Source organism: Lycium barbarum, chromosome 1, assembly GCF_019175385.1.
Source record: "Lycium barbarum isolate Lr01 chromosome 1, ASM1917538v2, whole genome shotgun sequence".
NCBI lineage: Eukaryota > Viridiplantae > Streptophyta > Magnoliopsida > Solanales > Solanaceae > Lycium > Lycium barbarum.
In genome coordinates, this window is record NC_083337.1 from 33733269 (window position 1) to 33746735 (window position 13467).

The window sequence follows — 13467 nt, forward strand, 5'->3', positions numbered from 1 at the left end:
AGCAACCCTTTCTACATAATTCGACGACATTTAATTTACATCCAATTTACCCACAACAACCCAACTTACAATCTTCCAAACTCAATAAGTACAACAACGACACATTCCTCGCTTCCAAGTTCATGAATTACACCAACAACCACACGTTAACAACATCATTCATACAAATATAAGAAACCATGCTAGCATCACATTAACTTCTACAACAATCCACAACGATTACAACTTCATTTCAAGCCATCAAACCTTCATTTTCATCATGGAATCCACAACAACAACAACCATAAATACTAAATAAAATCAATTCATCACATCTTACCAACATAGCCCCTATTCGGCCACAACCAACACACACATATTTCATGAATTTCATCCATTTCTACATACTACAACACTCACAAACCATCCCTAACACATAGAAAAGGAGATTAATTCTTACCTTTATCCTTTAACTTCTCAACTTGGCTAGGGCTTGCAAATTGCACAAACGAATGCTCTGCTTGTTCCAACAACTACTCCATGTTAATAAGGGCCTTCCAATTGGTTGAAATGCTAGAAGAAAATTATTTTTTTTTATCAACTCCAAGGCATCAAATTTTTCTAGACATGGCCGAATACTACTATATTTTTTTTTCTTGAAGTTTCTTGAATTGTAAAGATGAAGAATATGTCTTGCTTTGGTCATCTCTATCTATATATATATACTTGCTCCTACAAATATGAAGTGGACACATGCCCCCACTCATGGCTTGAGTTAATTGGCCAAGCCATGGGTGGGTCCCACTTGAGCCACACGGCCATGGTGGCTATTGTCATGAACCTTCTTGAATTTTTTTCCCTTTTTACCCCTAGCCTTTCTCAATATTTCCATACCATTAATAAACAACTTGTGTATTAAAATGAAATCGGAAGGAAATAATAGCCTTGCCCATAACTTATCGCGACTATCTTGAAATATCCAAATGTACAAAATGCGGGATTTAACATCCTCCCTCCCTTTAGAACATTCGTCCTCGAATGTTGAACTGGTCTTGTGGGGTCTTATAGCTCTTCGGGGAGATCCCTTTTATAGCTATCACATACAGCTCATTCATCAATCAACATAACCACTTTAGAAATTTTGATTACCTGTGGGAACAGGAAATAAGTAGGGATACTTCTTCTTCATCTCTTCTTCGGCTTCCCAGGTCATCTCCTCTCTGTTATTGTTTCGCCACAATACCCTAACAGACGCCACGTCTGTGGTACGCAACCTCCTCACCTGACGATCCAATATGGCTATAGGTTGTTCCTCGTATGATAGCTCCTCTGTCACCTGGATATCACTTAGGGGAAACACTCTGGAAGGGTCCCCAATGTATTTACGAAACATGGTCATGTGGAAGACTGGATGCACTGCTTTTAAATCAGTTGGTAACTCTAATTCATAGGAGACCTTGCCAACCCTACGGACAATTTGATAAGGTTCAATATACCTTGGACTGAGCTTTCCCTTCCAGCCGAATCTCATTATACCCTTCATGGGTGACACATTCAGAAATACCCAATCGCCAACCTGGAACTCTAAGTGTCGACGTCGATTATCGGCATATGATTTCTACCAACTCTGGGCTGCCAGTAACCGTTCCTGAATGAGTTTCACTTTATCAACTGCCTGCTGAATTATATCTGGGCCGATTAACTTAGTTTCGCCAACATCGAACCAACCGATCGGTGATCTGTACTTCCTGCCATACAGGGCCTCGTACAGCGCCATCTGGATGCTAGAATAGTAACTATTATTATAAGCAAATTCAATAAGTGGTAAATGATCATCCCAGCTACCCTTGAAGTCAGTACCACAGGCCCGCAGCATATCTTCTAGCGTCTGAATATTATGCTCGGCCTGTCCGTCAGACTGCGGGTGTAACATCATTTCTTAACTCTTTCATTGCTTCCAGTCCATTTCTTCCACTTCTTCGTCCTCATGTACATGGTCGTAAATTAACTAGCATCTTGATCTCATATGTCTCCACTATTATAGTCTTGACTTATCGTGCTATAAATATTCGTCGGCCTTTAAGTATTTTTTTTTCGCTCCTTGTTTCCTTGCTAGTGGGAAATTACCTTGCTTATATACGGCATACTCTTTGTGTTTATCTTTTTCAGTACCATCTCGGGCTATCCTTTTTATACTTGTTGATCTTAGACGTACACTGCATCGACTCCCTGTTCCTATACGTCTTTGTCACTGTCCCTTTCAATCTTAAATTTTAAATACTTATCCAATCATGACTTTGTCGTTAAGGAGCATAATGGTTATGTTCCTTTCCAAGGCGAGTTATATCAATGTCCAAAATGCATATACGTAATGTTTCTTCGCCATTTATTATTCTTCGCAGTCCAATTACACTTATGGCAACTTTTGATCTGAGTTCACTTAATTTCTTAGCTCGCAACTTTTTCCTTACTTTCTTCCCTCACATCTCTCGACACCAGTATACTTGTATTTGATTTCTTTCTATTGGCGATCGTATCGTCAATCGTTATCCCTTGTTGGCTCTCCGGCGTGGACTTCTTACAATTATAACTGGGCATAGCTTCACGTTGATGGTTCATAAAATTCCATAGCATATACTCTCATGTTCAATATAGTTAATGGTCCATGAACCTTTAATATCCGGTGAACTCTTTTATTTCCATTCATGGGAGCAGCGCTCTTTCTTTCCTTCAAAATTTTTCCAGACTACCAATCGTTGGTACTTTCATTACAATAGTCGTTGTCATCCGAAATATCCTTTGTGAACTTAGCTCGTAGTCTTTTCTTGCTCTCTTTATTACCCTTTTGAACACGCCGTTGCACACTTAGGTACTTTGCAATTTTGCTCGATACGGGGGATTCAACCCATGATCTAGAATTATCGCAGCCCATGTCGGTATGGGACATTCTCTTAAGATTTCTTCCATACTTTCCCCTTATGTCTGCCTCATGGTACACTTATTGTCAATTCGTATCTACTTCTTTCAGGTATCCTCCTGATATGCCGTTATGTTTTGAACTCTGGCCCCGAACTAATAATTTTTTCCTCCTCTGGACCTTGAAAATGTCGCGATTCCTTTTAAGTCTAATATAATATGTTCTTCCCCCTTATTAAGAAGATCCTTATACGCTAATAGTCTTCGAGTACCCTCGTCTTCGAAAATTATCTACCGCCCTTCATTATCTTCTTAAGGCCGGGGTTCGTCATCGTATGATCTGGCCTGTGTATCTTCATGCTACTTACACTCTCGTATTTAACTAGAATACTTATAAGGGTATCCAATTCCGATGCCTTCTTTTTCGTTTTTTCATACCTCTGTGTTTTATGACTAACGGTGTCCTGGATTCAAAAGTTCATGGGGACGTTGAGATTCACTATGTCCTTTTATGTTGTCTTTGATTATACCTTACTCCTCGTCTTTCTCTGCGTATAACATCGAAAACTTCTTACCATAAGTTTTTCTTTCATTCGCGCCTATATCGTCATTCTTGACAATATTCCCAAATCTTTCCATCCACTATTAATTCTTTCACCCATTTAGCTCACTTACTCATAATTCTTCTTAACTACGCATTTATGTTGCAGCTGTGCATCCATGTTTTTCGAGCGTCCTGCTATTTTCACTCTTGGCACAGAATTCTTGCTGTTTACACTCTCTCTGTCCTCGTTCATCGAACCTTTATTAGTCTTTATGATGCTACGGCCGAGCGGTCTCCCATGCACGTTCCTTACATTTCATTCCATTTCCTCTATAATCAAATCCCTCGGTCTTCACATGAATTCTCATTCTATTCCATTAATTTTCTAATCAATCGTGTCGACTCATCATCTTTGTTCTTATCTTGGTGAGTAATCAGTTTCCTACCGCTAATTCGTTAAAGTATCCTTCTTACTCTCATGATTAGAGATTTTTAGTTACTTTCCTCCTAAATACTCTCCTTTCCCTCAATCAGCCCATTGGTACGCCCTTCCCACTTTAATTCTTAGCCTTCATTGGGTTTCTTCCTCCTCGAGCACCTTTCTCCTCTTGTTATTTGTAGTATCGGTTCTGAAGTCCGTGAAATATTACTTTAAACGGGCAAATCCGTTTCATTTCTAAGTCATATTTTTAGGGAAGCTTCTCCATGTCCGAAGCTACCACATTAATATGGCTACACACTTTTCTTGTGCTTTGCCCGTCGTCCCTTTTGGAGGCTTTGCTCAATCCTGTTTCTTACGTTTCGCTTTTTCCAACATTTTGATCTCCTTGCCTTCCATTTACTCTCTCTTTCTTTTCCAAATATCGTTGTACTAGAACTTTCCAATCTTAACCTGTAGTGAAAATAACATCAGCTTACCTTGCAACACTTGTACCATTAATTTGTGTTGTCACTTGAACTTCGGTACCCTTGCTCGATTGATGCCTTCAATAGACCACTACGCCGGTTGTTGGGGTACCCATACCCGTTGATACAATCACATGTGGGATATCATAAGCATTCATATATATGTATATATATAATTACAACCATCTCGTCTATAAAATATTTCCAAACGCTATTCAAACTCATCCTAATTCCAGAGCTGGGATGCACTTTCTTTCTATTCACTGGTCTAGTCTGCCTCGTCTTACGCGACCTCTTAAGGTTTCCAACCATTCCGTATACTCTATTTTCCCTTAGGCTACTCTAGCTTCTCATTTGCCTCTTATGTCTAAATCTATAGGACTTTTATACACTTCCCAGGGGGGTCACCCATCGTAATATTTCTCTCACCTTAGCACGCTTAACCTTGAAACCTCGATGAAATCCGGTGCATTAATGCTGATATAATCGCATCCACCTCACTGCATGACCTTCATTACATGATCTAGAGCAAGTTGAAGACTTAACAGATTCCGATACATTCTCGTAACACCTCTCTCCCCTTTAACAATTACAATTTTAGCCCTTTCAATCCCCAATATTCACCTTTCACCTGTGTGTATGGCTACCTTTCATCCTGGATTTCCAGATTCCTGATGGTAGGGAACACACCTTCGTCGTCATTACTTATAAATACTCGGGTATCAGCCTGTTTGGATTTCCACTCACCACTCTTATATAATAATCTACAATAGAACTCATTTGTCGACTTTCCCTGAATCCCCCAACAGACCTTGCTCCTACTAAACCTCGAATGTAACCCATTTTAATCCTTCGGACTGCTAATCGTCTTTCTCGCAATTATTTTTCATGCCATGCCAAGTCCATAACTCCTCTAAAACAACGCATCCCACTTATTGTCTATTTACAATATTTCCTTTCCACGCTTCTTCCTGTTAGGTATACCTAACTAAATGACCTGGTTTTGAAAAATTCTGGAAGAGTCTTCTTTACAATTCTTACTATCCAAAACCTGCATGCAACAATTACCAGCAATGCCTCACATGGCATATATATATACTACATATCCCTGCCACCCGGGGCTCCCAATTTCAGGTAAAAGAACAAAAATATCAGAACTTACCTCTGTGACTTCCCATGTCGTCACTCACCTTCTCCCGTCGATACTGTGCTTCTGCTGAGATCAAAGCTTAGTGCAAGGAATCTCATTTCCTATGACTTGGCTCTATCGCACGATCTAAGACAGAAAGAAGGTCAATAATGCGCAGATGTCCTGCAGCCTCCTGTTTATAAGTGTGGCCGGCTTCACACCCATAAACAGAACTCTACCGGACACGACTTTGCAGACAGCCCCTAGGACGAACTGCTCTGATACCAATTCGTCACACCCTAATCTTGATAGGGCATGATGGGCACCCGACCCCATACTCAGAGCCGAGCGAACCCCTTTAGCTCTCGTTATGTTCATAACCTCACTGGACTTTTAAGTTACGAAGTGAAATGCATAATGTAAACTTGTCAAAAACCATTCTTTTCGTCGTTCTCAAATCAAGTAAAATCTATAATCATATGAAATTTGTAACATAATGCATAATGGTACGTCGGCTTGCAGAACCGCTTACAAGACTGACATGCTATATACGTGACTCTGTCTGCAAAGTCTCTAACATCGATCTAGCTACCATAACATGGATATTCTGACTCGGCAACACTCCGGAAATAAATGGGGCTCATTAATCCAGCTGGAACATCTTCTAGCTATATCCTCTACTCATCTGTATACACTTGCGTGGCATGAAATGCAGCCCCCGAAGAAAAGGGGGTCAGTACGGAATATGTACTGAGCATGTAAGGCATCAAGTACAGTAAACAGAGCCATAATCGGAACAAGAAATATAAAAAGTAAGTACACTATCCAGAATACCAAAATGCTTACTTTTAAAACACAAATCATGCATGTCAATGTCATAAGTCATATCCGGCCCCTTATGGGACTCGGTGAACAAAGCATGGTCGCCACCCCGTCGCTGGCGCCATAACACATCATACTCTAGAATAGGGAATAACGCCGTAACCCATCATAACGCCATAACACATCATAACGCCATAACACATCATACGCCAGAGTGTATATACATATAACGTGTCCCGGCCCTCTATTGAGGGACTCGGTGAACAATGCAATGGAGTACGCACGAGAACGTTTCCTGGCCCGGGACTCAGTGAAAGATATATTGAGGCATGCACGAGCAGAGTAGTGAGAAACCATATGCACATAAATCAATTTTAGGACTCAATAGGTAAGTACACTAATCGACAATGGATGGATCATAAGCACGTCTCAAGTCAATCTGAGTTTGCACAAGAAAGTTATGGACATCATTATTTACAGAGACCTCTACGAACGTTTCAAAGCAATCCGAGACCGCCTATGAAAGTTAGGGACATTAACCCTTATAGAACTCTTTTAGGAACAGGAACTCTTTATGCTTTACTAGTTATTCAATCATACAATAAGCTCGACTAAACTAAGTATGCTCACGTCAAGAAGTGAATAATAATCATAAACAAGCTCGGAATTCAAGAATAGAGTTACCCCAAGGTGCATGTCATACCTTATTTAGCTCTAGGACATGCCAAAAGAAAGAAAGGGTAAGCCTTAAATACCTTGCTCGCTTCCTAGGCAAATCTGAATTTAAGTCTCGGTTTTCCCAAGATCTACAACAACGTCAGAAAATAGCAAACATTAGCTATAGGTATTTTGGAATCCGATTCCAAGCTAGGAATCCACCTACAAAAATTTGGGCAGCATTTCCCCTGTAAATTCAACCAACCCCGAGAATTCAACTCGGCCAAATCATCAACAACAATACCAACAACCACATTAACAACTTCAACAATTGATTCAAAATGAATTCAAACGTTAGCAACCCTTTCTACATAATTCCACGACATTTCATTTAAATCCAATTTAACCACAAAAACCCAACTTACAATCTTCCAAACTCAATAAGTACAACAACGACACATTCCTCGCTTCCAAGTTCATGAATTACACCAACAACCACACGTTAACAACATCATTCATACAAATATAAGAAACCATGCTAGCATCACATTAACTTCTACAACAATCCACAACGATTACAACTTCATTTCAAGCCATTAAACCTTCATTTTCATCATGGAATCCACAACAACAACAACCATAAATACTAAATAAAATCAATTCATCACATCTTACCAACATAGCCCCTATTCGGCCACAACCAACACACACATATTTCATGAATTTCATCCATTTATACATACTACAACACTCTCAAACCATCCCTAACACATAGAAAAGGAAATTAATTCTTACCTTTATCCTTTAACTTCTCAACTTGGCTAGCGCTTGCAAATTGCACAAACGAATGCTCTGCTTGTTCCAACAACTACTCCACGTTAATAAGGGCCTTCCAATTGGTCTAAATGCTAGAAGAATATTATTTTTCTTGATCAACTCCAAGGCATTAAATTTTTCTAGCCATGGCCGAATACTACAATATTTTTTTTTCTTGAAGTTTCTTAAATTGTAAAGATGAAGCATATGTCTTGCTTTAGTCATCTCTATCTATATATATACTTGCTCCTACAAATATGAAGTGGACACATGCCCCCACTCATGGCTTTAGTTAATTGGCCAAGCCATGGGTGGGTCCCACTTGACCACACAGCCACGGTGGCTATTGTCATGAACCTTCTTGAATTTTTTTCCCTTTTTACCCCTAGCCTTTCTCAATATTTCCATACTATTAATAAACAAATTCTGTATTAAAATGAAATCGGAAGGAAAATAATAGCCTTGCCCTTAACTTATCGCGACTATCTTGAAATATCCGAATGTACAAAATGCGTGATATAAAAATAGTGGGGCTGCTATGGCGCAGTCCTGGCCTCCTCGGCGGGGGGATGACTTTTAATGAGTTTTACTATAGCGGATGGCCCGACCGCTATAACGGATCGCCATAGCGATCTTGGTGACCACTGTAGTGGATCAACGGGACCAGAAACTCCTTTTATATTCTTAAGCTCGAACTATTTGTCCAAACCCATCAAAAACCTAATTCTAAGAGCCTGGAGAGGTGAATATTGAAGGGACTGGGTGGAATCATCTCTGAGGGTAAGTTCTAAACCTTTATATTTCTTATCTACCTTCCTTTCTTGAATATCCATGGTGGTTTAAGGTCCTAGAGTGTTAGGTGTTGAGACTTAGAAACCTAATCATAAAACCCTTAGTACAAATTGTTTATTGTTGATTAACTTACTGTTTTTATCATCTAAAAGCGTAGATTAACATATTCTAGGATGGATTTGTTCTATAGTTCAAGAACCTATTTATGGGACCTAGGGTTTCACCCAAATTTGGGGTTTTTGACTAAGTTATGAAATTGAAGGGTCTAAAGTGATTAGAAACCCATGAATTGAGGATTGTGATTGTTAGGACTAAGGGTAGGGTAATTTCACCCTTAATTTCCGGTTTCACCCGTATAATTTGTTAGGGGTATTTTGGGTATTCTTTCCCAAATCGATTCTTCGTCAAATTAGATGGTGTATTACTTACTTAGCGTTGCTAATGCTAGAGTTTGAGCATTCCGAGGCACTATGTAAAGGGAAAGCTCGGGTGCAGTAGCTCGAGTTTCAGTTCTGCATTCGAGGTATGTTATAGTTTACTTGAGTTAAACTTTGATTAGTAGATTGTATATATAGTTGAATTGACGAGGGAATGTGTGATTAGGCTTTCAGGTATGAAGTCTGGTTGGTTATTACCTAGGTTGGTATGACTTCTGATTATGTGGGCTTATCATTGTTATTTTATGTATTGAACCATGAGGTGTATTTATTGTGTTATTGGAAGGAAGGGGTTGAGTCGTGTTGATTGAGATAGCTTGTCTGTTTCATGCAATTGTTGAGTTGATCTATCTAAGTCTTGTTATGATTTATGGAATTGTGACTTGTACCTTCTTAGAATTAATATTATTGATTGATCATGCTTACATTGTATTGGTGATTCATATTAGGTTCTAGACTTGAACTATATCTTGAGACTCAGCTTGGGTATGGACATAAATATATGTAAGGCATATTTGATAGGGGGAGAAGACGTCGCCTAGTTATGGGCTCATGATCCGAGGTTAGTTCCGGAGCGTGTGGTACATGAACACCATACGTCCCCCGCGGGTCATGACTATCATCCGAACAAGCTAGGCCTTTAGCATGTGTGTATGGTTGAGATACTTATCATTGGTTGCATTGCACTTAACAACATCTTATTCTTGTGATTCCTGTTGCTTGGTTGTTGTTGTTGTTGTTGTTTTCGTTGTGTTGTTGTGCCTATCTATTTATCTTCCTAATTTTACGAATGTATGCACGATACTAATATTAGTCCACCTATGATATCTACCGGTACATGGTGTTTGTATTGATACAACCTTCTTGCACCCTTTTGAGTGCATATTGCGTTCTAGAGTCATCTTGTAGACCTCACATCTAGCCTGAGGCTACTTCCTGACCAGATCCGATGGTGAGCTCTCATCCATGCCATGCCTCCTGAACATCTCTCTTATTTGATGTCTATTCCATTTCAAGACTTTATTGTTATATTCAGACACTTATGTATTTCTTATACATTATTTATGGTTAGAGTTCTTGTACGATGACATTCAGATATTGGGGTTTGTAATATTTAGTATTCCATACTCATTTATCATTTAGGGCATGACTTAGACATTTCTTATTGATTCTGTTATTCTTTAAGTTGTAATTGGTTAAATGAATTATTAATTCGTTAAGGGGATGGTTCGCCCACCAAGGTGGTTAGTATGGGTGCCGTCACGACGGGTTTGGTCGTGACAAAGTTGGTATCAGAAACCTAGGTTTGTTGATCTCATTGTAAAATAACATGTCTAGTAGAGTCTTGCGGATCGGTACAGAGACGTTTGCACTTATCGTCAAGCGGCTATGGGACACTAGAAAAACTAAAACTCTTTCTTTCCTTCGCGCTACTTGATTCCAATTGGTATTTGGATGATTCAAATGGGTATCATACCTTTCATTGTATTCTCTCACAGATGGTAAGGACTCGTGCTAGGTAGCCATTGACGAGACACCCAAGTAGGCAGCCGGGGCTGCAGCTCGTGGTAGAGGCCAGATCAAATACTGTGGATGCGGTAGTGGCGGAGAGCAGCACCAGCTAGGGCGGGGCTCCTTGTGGCTGGTCAGGCTCGTGCTAGATTAGTTTGCCCCGCACCTCCGACAGTTTTGGATGAGGAGGCAGAGCTTGCAGCGGCACCAGCTGTGCCAGATATTTAGCTACTCCGTTGTTATCAGATGTTATGGTTCGTGTATTGAACCTCTGAACGGACTAACGGAGGCAGATGTATTACCGGCTACTCCAGATGGCCAGGCTGTGAGATTAGCTGACCAGATTCATGACAGATTCCGTGCTCCAGGAGCGCAGCACGCCGCAGCTGTGGCTCCACATTTAGATGAGGCTCCAGCACCAGAGATTTTCCCTAGACAAGTGGCAGGCTCGGTGATGACTAATGGGGAGCATGATCTATTTTGGACGTTCACCAAGATGAAGATTCCCATCTTCTATGGCGTAGAGTCCGAGGATGCTTATGAGTTTATTAGTGGTTGTCATGAGAGGCTTGTTATATCCTGTATTTTATACGTTCGGATATTCCAAGGTAGTCGTGACGAAGTTGAGGGAATGACCATTTCCCAAATGTACTTCAATGTACAAGTGGATTATAAATATTATTTACAACATTAGTATCATGGAAATAACGTGGATGGTTAGGGACGAAACGGTAATTTCACAAGGTGTTCATGAAGGTTCTTGAAAGGCCATAGTGGTTGTGTACCCTATGTGGACTAAGACTTACATAAGAAGACACTTAGTCTTCTTTATTCATTTTTGAGAAAACTCAAGAAAATGGGAGAGAATTTTAGAAAAGAAAGAAAGGAGGGCCAAGTGTGAATTACAAAAAATTATATGGGCCCAAGCTTGCATGGAAAGACATTAGTCTTCCTTATTTAGACTTAAGGAAATTCAAGAAAAAGGAGGAATTTTCTAGAAAAGAATGGAAGGGGTCATGTAGTCATATTTTTGTGTTGAGGGACTTATTCATAAATATGGAAAAAAATGGGTGGAAGACTTATATAAAGTTATTCCAATATTCATTATTTCTCTAGAAATTTCAAGAGAGTGAAGAACAAAAAGAAGAGGAGAAAAACAAGAAGGCATTTCGGCCAAGAGGAAACAATTCCAAGAAAATTTCAAAAAAATTTCTTCAAAATCATTTCCTACCAATTGGAGGGTCCTTAACAAGGTGGAGTTGTTGTTGGAGCAAGAAAAGCTTATATTCATTCAAGCTACTAAAATATAGCCAAGTGAAGAGTTGAAGCAAGAAGGTAAGAATTCATCCTTTTCTTATGTGTTATGGATGTTGTGCATGTTGTAGTGTGTAAAATGAGTGAAATTTATGGAGAATAAAAATGTAAGGGTGTGGCCGTGTGTACCTAGGTAGATGTAGGAAATTATGTTTAATTATTGTGTCTAGCATTGGGTTGTTATTGTTGTGAATGTTATGTCGATAAGAGAAGTTGAATGATTTTGGAGAGGTTGTAGTTATGAATGCATGATGGTGGCCGTGTGGTATATTGTATGTATAACCGTGTGTATGTGTTGAATGGTGGAAGAAGATGAGCTAATTTTATTTAGTGTTTTGGTTGTTGTTGTATCGTGGATACTATGTTGTTAATGAATGCATAATAATCTTGTGAAGTTGTAGAAGTTGGAGACTTGTGATTGAGGTATTTAAATTGAATATTTTGTTCTTGTATGTATGGAGGATAATGTTGTTAGTATGGTATTGTTGGCATATGAATTATAATGTTCCTATTGGAGTTGGAAAGTTTTTGGAAGAAGAAGTAAATTGATTGAATACGGAAATTGTTAGTATTGTTGTTGGCATTGTTGTTGAATTATGTTAATAGTTTGGCCGGGTATGAATTCCCGGATTGTGTTTGACGAGAATTTGACTAAATTGAATGTCGAGGATGGTATATTTACAGAGGAGGTGCTGCCGAAATTTCGGTAGCCAAGTATTACCTTAAGATTTCAACTCTAAGTATCCTAATGAGAGTTTTGGGTAAAAATGACCAATTTGCAGATTTCGACGAGATTGCAACGTGAATTTGGAATAGCTAAAGGAGCGGAAAAAGGTATGTAAGGCTTCACCCTTCTTTCTATGGCATGTCTTGGATGTAATAAGTCGGTTACGAGCCTCGGGGACAACCCTATTCCCCGGAATCCGCACCTAAAGTTTTCCACTTTTTGTTTAATAGAATTGAACTAGAAAATGTGCAAATGGTAGAAAGACCTCCTAAACCTCTAGAAGTTGCATAAATGGGACCCGATTACCTTAGAACCCTCACATGTAATGCGAAGACATGTAACATATGTAAATCGTACACGCTACCTCATCCGGCCCAAGGTGGGCCCGTTACTCTCGGATTTTCCTTACAGTCTTGCTTGACTTACTTGAAGTTAATCCAAAGGGAACATTTGATCCCGATTTCGTTACCAACTAATAAGTACTATGACTCCTCTAACGAGGGCACTTCCATTACGATAATGATAACAATGATGTTAGATAAGAGGATATGCCTATGATACGTACTACCGGAACGACTCTATGACTAAGATGACTAAGCTAAGTATCTTATGTAAACATGAAAAAGATAAACTAATTTTTGAATCTTATTTATATTTCCTAGCTATGAATTTATTTTCTAAAGATTTCAAAGTCTATGAACCGTCATCTATGATGCCCACGATTTCATTCTACGTTTACTTTAATATTATTCTCCGTTGATAGTCTCACCTTAAAATACTCGTTCCTTCAAGGTGAGACAAAGCGATCACGAGTATTCTATAATGTAATCGGAGGTTACCGACTTTATGTCACTCCGATAGACGTAACATTCCTTGGACTCCCGTGCATGCTGGTTATATGATACAGGGATATGTG